The sequence below is a fragment of the Hylobates moloch genome, unplaced genomic scaffold, assembly GCF_009828535.3.
Source record: "Hylobates moloch isolate HMO894 unplaced genomic scaffold, HMol_V3 SCAFFOLD_3, whole genome shotgun sequence".
In the NCBI taxonomy this organism is placed as follows: domain Eukaryota; kingdom Metazoa; phylum Chordata; class Mammalia; order Primates; family Hylobatidae; genus Hylobates; species Hylobates moloch.
This window is the reverse complement of record NW_026652278.1, coordinates 81,457,042-81,466,146: the sequence shown is the minus strand read 5'-3', so window position 1 is coordinate 81,466,146 and position 9,105 is coordinate 81,457,042. Positions and strand designations below refer to the sequence as shown.

The following is a 9,105-nucleotide window of genomic DNA, read 5'->3' as shown; positions in this document are numbered from 1 at the left end:
TGTGACCACGCAACGCTCTGCCAGGAAGGCGAGCTCCGCGACTCGGGCCATGGTGGAAAATGACAGTTCAAGTGCGTTAAAATTAAGAACTTATACTTTGATTTAAAAACAACAAACGGAGTGAAAAAGCAAGCCACACACTGAAAGAAGATACTTGCAGCAATTGATAAAGGATTAGTATCCAGGATATATACTTTTAATGAATTAGTGTGAAAGAGAGGAACACCCAAAGCAAAGAATGGACACAGACATGAATAGGCACTTCAAAGAGGAACCATTAACGACCAAAATCATGTGAACGGACGAAGTCTCTAGAGTAATTAGAAAATGCAAATTAAGACCACAAGGAGATGTTTAATCATTAGGCATAAATGTTAAAATATGATAATAACAACTGTCATGGAAGGCATGAAGCAAGGGAACCGTAATATGCTGGGGAGAAGTACACCCAATGTCATTGATTATAAAAGACCACTAGTTTAAGATATTCTATTATACTAAATACAACTCCAAAAGAGGGGAAACAAACTGACAACCAACCAACTCAAATGCTTTTCATCACTTGCAATTTTTAAGTTATATAAAGAAAGATCTATTTTAGACTGTATTAATCCATTCTCACCCTGCTGTAAAGAACTGCCTGAGACTGGGTAATTTATAAAGGAAAGAGGTTTAATTGACTCACAATTCAGTGTGGCTGTGGAGGCCTCGGGAAACTTACAATCATGGTGGAAGGGGAAGCAAAATAGGTCCTTCTTCACAGGGTGGCAGGAAGGAAAAGAATGAGAGAAGTGCAGAGTGAAGGGGGTAAAAGCCCCTCACAAACCCATTAGATTGCCTGAGAACTCACTCACTATCATGAGAACAGCACAGGGCAACCACCCCCACGATTCAGTCACCTCCCACTAAGTCCCTCCCCCTACATATGGGGATTACAATTAGGATTACAATTCAAGATTAGATTTGGATGGGGAAACAGAGGCAGGCCATATTATTCCACCCCTGGTCCCTCCCAAATCTCATGTCCTCATATTTCAAAACACAATCATGCCTTTCCAACAGTCTGCCAAAGTCTTAACTCATTCCAGCATTAACCCAAAAGTCCAAGTTCAAAGTCTCATCTGAGACAAGGCAAGTCCTTTCCACCCATGAACCTGTAAAATCCAAAGAAAGTTAGTTATTTCCTAGATATAATGCAAGTACAGGCATTGGGCAAATACACCCATTCCAAATGGGAGAAATTGGCCAAAACAAAGGGACTACAGGCCCCATGCAAGTTTGAAACCCAATAGGGCAGTCATTAAACCTTACAGTTCCAAAACGACCTCCTTTGACTCCATGTCTCACACCCAGGTCATGCTGGTGAAGATGTGGGCTGCCACGGCCTTGGGCAGCTCTGGCCCTGTGACTTTACAGGGTACAGCCACCCTCCCAGCTGCTTTCTTGGGCTGCCTTTGAGTGCCTGTGGCTTTTCCAGGCACAAGGTGCAAGTTGTCTGTGGATCTACCATTCTTGGATTTGAAGGGCAGTTGTCCTCTTCTCACAGCTCCACTAGGCAGTGCCCAAGTGGGGACTCTGTGAGGGAGCTCCAGCCCCACATTTCCCTTCTGCACTGCCCTAAAAGAGGTTCTCCATCAGGGCCCTGCCCTCGTAACAACTTCTGCCTGTTCATCCAGGTGTTTCCATACATCCTCTGAAATCTAGGCAGAGATTCCCCAACCTCAATTCTTTTTTTTTTTTTTCCTGACATGGAGTCTCACTCTGTTGCCCAGGCTGGAGTGCAGTGGCATGATCTCAGCTCACTGTGACCTCTACCTCCTGGGTTTAAGTGATTCTCCACTTCAGCCTCCCAGGTAGCTGGGATTACAGGCACCTGCCACCATGCCAGGCTAATTTTTCTATTTTTAGTACAGACAGAGTTTCACCATGTTGGCCAGGCTGGTCTTGAACTCCTGGCCTCAGGAGATCCGCTGGCCTTGGCCTCCCAAGGTGCTGGGATTACAGGCTCACGTGAGCCACCACACCTGGCCCCAAACCTCAATTCTTGACTTCTGTGCACCCACAGGCCCAACACCATGTGCAAACTTCCAAGGCTTGGGGCTTGAACCCTCTGAAACAATGGCTCAAGTTGTACCTTGGCCCCTTTAACCACGGCAGGAGCTGAAGCAACTGAGATGCAGGGCACTATGTTCCGAGGCTGCATAGAGGAGATGAGAGCCAATGGCCAATGAGCCTGGCCCACAAAACCATTTTTACCTCCTAGGTCTCTGGGCCTGTGATGGGAGGAGCTGCTGTAGGTCTCTGAGATGACCTGGAGACATTTTCCCCATTGTCCTCATGATTAACATTCATCTCTTCATTATTTATGCAAATTTCTTCAGCAGGCTTGAATTTCCCCCAGAAAATGGGTTTTGCATTGCTATCACATCTTCAGGCTGCAAATTTTCTAAACTTTTATGCTGTGCTTCCTCTTGAACCCTTTGTTGCTTAGAAATTTCTCCCCCCAGATACCCTAAATCATCTCTCTCAAGTTCAAAGTTCCACAGACCTCCAGGGCAGGGGCAAAATGCCACCAGCCTCTTTGCTAAAACATAGCAAGAAGCACCTTTATCCTAGTTCCCAACAAGTTACTTATCTCCATCTGAGACCACCTCAGCCTGGACTTCATTATACATATCACTATCAGCATTTTGGTCAAAGCCATTCAACAAGTCTCTAGGAAGTTCCAAACTTTCCCACATCATCCTGCCTGTTTTCTTGTGAGCCCTCCAAACTGTTCCAATCTCTGCCTGTTACCCGGTTCCAAAGTCACTTCCACATTTTTTGATATCTTTACAGCAGCACCCCACTACCTGATACCAATTTATTGCAGTAGTCTGTTCTCATGCCGCTGTAAAGACCTGCTCAAGACTGGGCAATTTATAAAGGAAAGAGAGATTTAATTGACTCACAGTTCAGCATGGCTGGGGAGGCCTCAGGAAACCTACAGTCGTGGCGAAAGGGGAGGCAAACACGTCCTTCACATGATGGCAGGAAGGAGAAGAATGAGAGAAACGCAGAATGAAGGGGGGAAAGCCCCCACAAAACCATCAGATCTCATGCGAACTCACTCACTATCACGAGAACAGCACATCACCTCCATGATTCGACCACTTCCTACGAGGTCCCTCACTCAACACGTGGGGGTTACAATTTGAATTATAATTCAAGATGAGATTTGGGTAGGAACACAGAGCCAGAACATATACACCTGCTAGAAATTTTCTAAAATCATATGCCACCCTTGTGCATACAAAAATGGAGAAAATAAAATTGATTAAGGTATTTCTACAAATGTTTTACAGTAACACTCTGACTTCTGAATCCCGCTTGAATCCCACTTGGTTGTGCCAATGTTTTTCCACATGCTATACCCTCTCTGCCATTCAAAGCCCTGGTCATGCAGCAGTTTTGACACTGGGATGTGAACTCATTCACACTCCTGCCCTAGAGATGGGGCCTGTGTTCCCTCCCATTGACTCTTGGTATCCCACTGACTGCTTGGATTAATAAACTACAGTGGAAGTGACATTGTGTGATTCCCAAGGTGATGCCATAAAAGGCTCTACAATTCCTCCTTGTACCTCTGGTAGAATTCAGCTGTGAATCCATCAGGTCCTGGACTCTTTTTGGTTGGTAAGCTATTGATTATTGCCACAATTTCAGAGCCTGCTATTGGTCTATTCAGAGATTGAACTTCTTCCTGGTTTAGTCTTGGGAGGGTGTATGTGTCGAGGAATTTATCCATTTCTTCTAGATTTTCTAGTTTATTTGCATAGATGTGTTTGTAGTATTCTCTGATGGTAGTTTGTATTTCTGTGGGATCGGTGGTGATATCCCCTTTATCAATTTTTATTGCATCTATTTGATTCTTCTCTGTTTTCTTCTTTATTAGTCTTGCTAGCGGTCTATCAATTTTGTTGATCTTTCAAAAAACCAGCTCCTGGATTCATTAATTTTTTGAAGGGTTTTTTGTATCTCTATTTCCTTCAGTTCTGCTCTGATTTTAGTTATTTCTTGCCTTCTGCTAGCTTTTGAATGTATTCTCTCTTGCTTTTCTAGTTCTTTTAATTGTGATGTTAGGGTGTCAATTTTTGATCTTTCCTGTTTCCTCTTGTGGGCATTTAGTGCTATAAATTTCACTCTACACACTGCTTTGAATGTGTCCCAGAGATTCTGGTATGTTGCGTCTTTGTTCTCGTTGGTTTCAAAGAATATCTTTATTTCTGCCTTCATTTCGTTATGTACCCAGTAGTCATTCAGGAGCAGGTTTTTCAGTTTCCATGCAGTTGAGCAGTTTTGAGTAAGTTTCTTAATCCTGAGTTCGAGTTTGATTGCACTGTGGTCTGAGAGACAGTTTGTTATAATTTGTGTTCTTTTACATTTGCTGAGGAGTGCTTTACTTCCAACTATGTGGTCAATTTTGGAATAGGTGTGGTGTGGTGCTGAAAAAAATGTATATTCTGTTGATTTGGGGTGGAGAGTTCTGTAGATGTCTATTAGGTCCACTTGGTGCAGAGCTGAGTTCAATTCCTGGGTATCCTTGTTAACTTTCTGTCTCATTGATCTGTCTAATGTTGACAGTGGGATGTTAAAGTCTCCCATTATTATTGTGTGGGAGTCTAAATCTCTTTGTAGGTCACCAAGGACTTGCTTTATGAATCTGGTTGCTCTTGTATTGGGTACCATTACTTCTGAAACTATTCCATGGAAACTAATCAATAAAAAAAGAGGGAATCCTCCCTAACTCATTTTATGAGGCCAGCATCATCCTGATACCAAAGCCTGGCAGAGACATAACCAAAAAGGAGAATTTTAGACCAATATCCTTGATGAACATTGATGCAAAAATCCTCAATAAAATACTGCCAAACCGAATCCAGTAGCACATCAAAAAGCTTATCCACCATGATCAAGTGGGCTTCATCCCTGGGATGCAAGGCTGGTTCAACATATGCAAATCAATAAATGTAATCCAGCATATAAACAGAACCAAAGACAAAAACCACATGATTATCTCAATAGGTGCAGAAAAGGCCTTTGACAAAATTCAACAATGCTTCATGCTAAAAACTCTCAATAAATTAGGTATTGATGAGACGTATCTCAAAATAATAAGAGCTGTCTATGACAAACCCACAGCCAATATCATACTGAATGGGAAAAACTGGAAGCATTCCCTTTGAAAACTGGCACAAGACAGGGATGCCCTCTCTCACCACTCCTATTCAACATTGTGTTGGAAGTTCTGGCCAGGGCAATCAGGGAGGATAAGGAAATAAAGGGTATTCAATTAGGAAAAGAGGAAGTCAAATTGTCCCTGTTTGCAGATGACAGGATTGCATATCTAGAAAACCCCATTATTTCAGCCCCAAATCTCCTTAAGCTGATAAGCAACTTCAGCAAAGTCTCAGGATACAAAATCAATGTACAAAAATCACAAGCATTCTTGTACACCAATAACAGACAGAGAGCCAAATCATGAGTGAACTCCCATTCACAATTGCTTCAAAGAGAAAAAAATACCTAGGAACCCAACTTACAAGGGATGTGAAGGACCTCTTCAAGGAGAACTACAAACCACTGCTCAATGAAATAAAAGAGGATACAAACAAATGGAAGAACATTCCATGCTCATGGGTTGGAAGAATCAATATCGTGAAAATGGCCATACTGCCCAAGGTAATTTATAGATTCAATGCCATCTCCATCAAGCTACCAATGACTTTCTTCACAGAATTGGAAAAAACTACTTTAAAGTTCATATGGAACCAAAAACGAGCCCGCATCGCCAAATCAATCCTAAGCCAAAAGAACAAAGCTGGAGGCATCACACTACCTGACTTCAAACTATACTACAAGGCTACAGTAACCAGAACAGCATGGTACTGGTACCACAACAGAGACATAGATCAATGGAACAGAATAGAGCCCTCAGAAATAACGCCGCCTATCTACAACTATCTGATCTTTGACAAACCTGACAAAAACAAGCAGTGGGGAAAAGATTCCCTATTTAATAAATGGTGCTGGGAAAACTGGCTAGCCATATGTAGAAAGCTGAAACTGGATCCCTTCCTTACACCTTATACAAAAATTAATTCAGGATGGATTAAAGACTTACATGTTAGACCTAAAACCATAAAAATCCTAGAAGAAAACCTAGGCAATACCATTCAGGACATAGGCATGGGCAAGGACTTCATGTCTAAAACACCAAAAGCAATGGCAACAAAGCGAGAATTGACAAATGGGATCTAATTAAACTAAAGAGCTTCTGCACAGCAAAAGAAACTACCATCAGAGTGAACAGGCAACCTACAAAATGGGAGAAAATTTTTGCAACCTGCTTATCTGTCAAAGGGCTAATATCCAGAATCTACAATGAACTCAAACAAACTTACAAGAAAAAAACAAACAGCCCCATCAAAAAGTGGGCAAAGGATATGAACAGACACTTCTCAAAAGAAGACATTAATGCAGCCAAAAACCACATGAAAAAATGCTCATCATCACTGGCCATCAGAGAAATGCAAATCAAAACCACAATGAGATACCATCTCACACCAGTTAGAATGGCCATCATTAAAAAGTCAGCAAACAACAGGTGATGGAGAGGAACTGGAGAAATAGGAACACTTTTACACTGTTGGTGGGACTGTAAACTAGTTCAACCATTGTGGAAGTCAGTGTGGCGATTCCTCAGGGATCTAGAACTAGAAATACCATTTGACCCAGCCATCCCATTACTGGGTATATACCCAAAGGATTATAAATCATGCTGCTATAAAGACACAGGCACACATATGTTTATTGCGGCACTATTCACAATAGCAAAGACTTGGAACCAACCCAAATGTCCAACAACGATAGACTGGATTAAGAAAATGTGGCACATATCCACCATGGAATACTATGCAGCCATAAAAAATGATGAGTTCATGTCCTTTGTGGGGACATGGATGAAACTGGAAACCATCATTCTCAGCAAACTATCGCAAGGACAAAAAACCAAACACCACATGTTCTCACTCATAGGTGTGAATTGAACAATGAGAACACATGGACACAGGAAGGGGAACATCACACTCTGGGGACTGTTGTGGGGTGGGGGAGGGAGAGGGATAGCATTAGGAGATATACCTAATGCTAAATGACGAGTTAATGGGTGCAGCACACCAACATGGCACATGTATACATATGTAACAAACCTGCACATTGTGCACATGTACCCTAAAACTTAAAGTATAATAATAATAAAATTAAATTTAAAAAAAGAAAATGGAAAAAAAAAAGGCTCTTCAATTTCTGACTTGCTCACTGAAAATACTTACTCTTGGAACTCTGAGCCACCTATTAAAGCCCAAGCACCTTTAAGCCACCATGCTGAGAGGAAGCCCAGGTCATACAGGGAGGCCACATGCAGAGTCTCCATTCACAGTTCTAGCTGAGCCCAGCTTTTGAGTCCTCCTGCCGCCAGAACCCACGCTTGTGAGTGGAGGAGCCTCCAGAAATTCCAGTGTCCAATCCTTCAACTCATGTGGGGCTGCTCAAGCCTTCCCATCAGGGGCTGCAGACATGTGGAGCCCTCCCCACTCTGCCCTGAGTGTCTGACCCTCAGAACTTGTGAGTGTGATAAAATGGGCCTTGTTCTGTGTCCCTAAGTGTGGGGTGGCCTGGTGCACAGCAGTAGAGAACCAGAATGTCCCTCATTCAAAGGACACTGGTAACACTGCAGTTTCCATCTCCCTCCAGGTCTGCCATCCCCTGGGGGACCTCAGTATCATGCAAATGACCTCTCACTGCCAACACTCTGGCATCCCAGTCCTTGACCTCCTCACCCACAGTGATGTCCTCACCTAAGTCACCTGGGCTAACTCTCCCAGTAAACAAAAAGGCAGGATCTTGGGGGCAGGTGGTGGTTTAAGGGACACTGTCAGGGCTATTGTAAGGGAAATAGAGGTTTTGTCTTACACCCCCTTTATAGATCCTATGACTCCCCCTGGAGTCAACATGCAGGACATTGGGCAGAGCTGCAGGTCACAGTCACCATGTCACCCTTCCTGTCAATCATAACAGAGAATTCTCCCCCTGGGTAGGGGGACAGCCAGGCAGGTAGCTGGAGGCAAGTCTCTCAGAGCCAGCTGCTGACCCTAGTCTCTGTAACCTGGGCATTTTCCAGGTGGAGGACCTCAGTGTGCACTGGTGACAGAGCATGAGGGTTGCACGTCCTGGGCACAGGGGGAGGCAGCAGAGAAGGTGGCCAGAGGTAGCCTGTGCTCAGCCTACCAGGGCCCTGGCACAGGGACCCAAGAGTGAGGTGGGGTCACAGGAGCAGCCAGAAAATGGGGAGCTACTGCCATAGTGAACCCTTCTTGGCACTCTTCTTGCTGTTGCTGCTGCCTTCTCTGCCACTTAGTTTGGGGAGCTTCAAGTACTAAAGCCCTGGCTGGAGAATCTTCTACCACCACCCACACGCAGTCTCCATAAACTTCCAAGACTACCAAGACCGGAGTGCAATCCATGGCTAAGGCCACAAGGAGAAGATTCTGAAATACTGCAATATAAGCGCTCCTTCTACAACTTGGAGAGCCACGTGACAGTCTCTGCACTTTCAGGAACAGTTTGGTCTGTCTTGGGTTGGCCCTGGGAAAGCTGGGATGTGCATTAGGCACCTTCTGGCTCTCAAAGAAGGAAAGGGAGCCAGTGTTAAGCCTAGGAGAAATTGTCTTGGTTCCCTTTCCCACTCCTCCTGCTGGGTGGGAATACACTCTATGCTTACTCACTAGTAGCAGTGGTGCAATCTTCAGGAGAATGTTGAAGCCCTTTCTGGTCTCCAAAGCCCTCCCCCTGCACTCCTGGCAACCTCACTACAATCCTGGACTGTGAGTAGCTCAGGTTTTTTTCTATCTGGCTTCCTGGTCAGGGGTGACCCCTGGAGGTTGGAGAAGTACCCAGAGGCAGGTGGTGGGACAAGACTCAGGCTTCCTGTGCTGGGCTGTTTCCAGCATCGCAGGTTGAACTCCCTCTGATGTTTATCGTTTCCCCTGTATGCTGATGCTTGGG

General features: G+C 44.2%; 1 protein-coding gene across 1 annotated transcript in view; it reads left to right on the top strand.

The window, feature by feature from the left end:
- The window catches only part of LOC116479120 (anthrax toxin receptor-like), a 165,694-nt gene that overhangs the window by 18,101 nt on the left and 138,488 nt on the right, over positions 1-9,105 (top strand). The window lies entirely within an intron of this gene.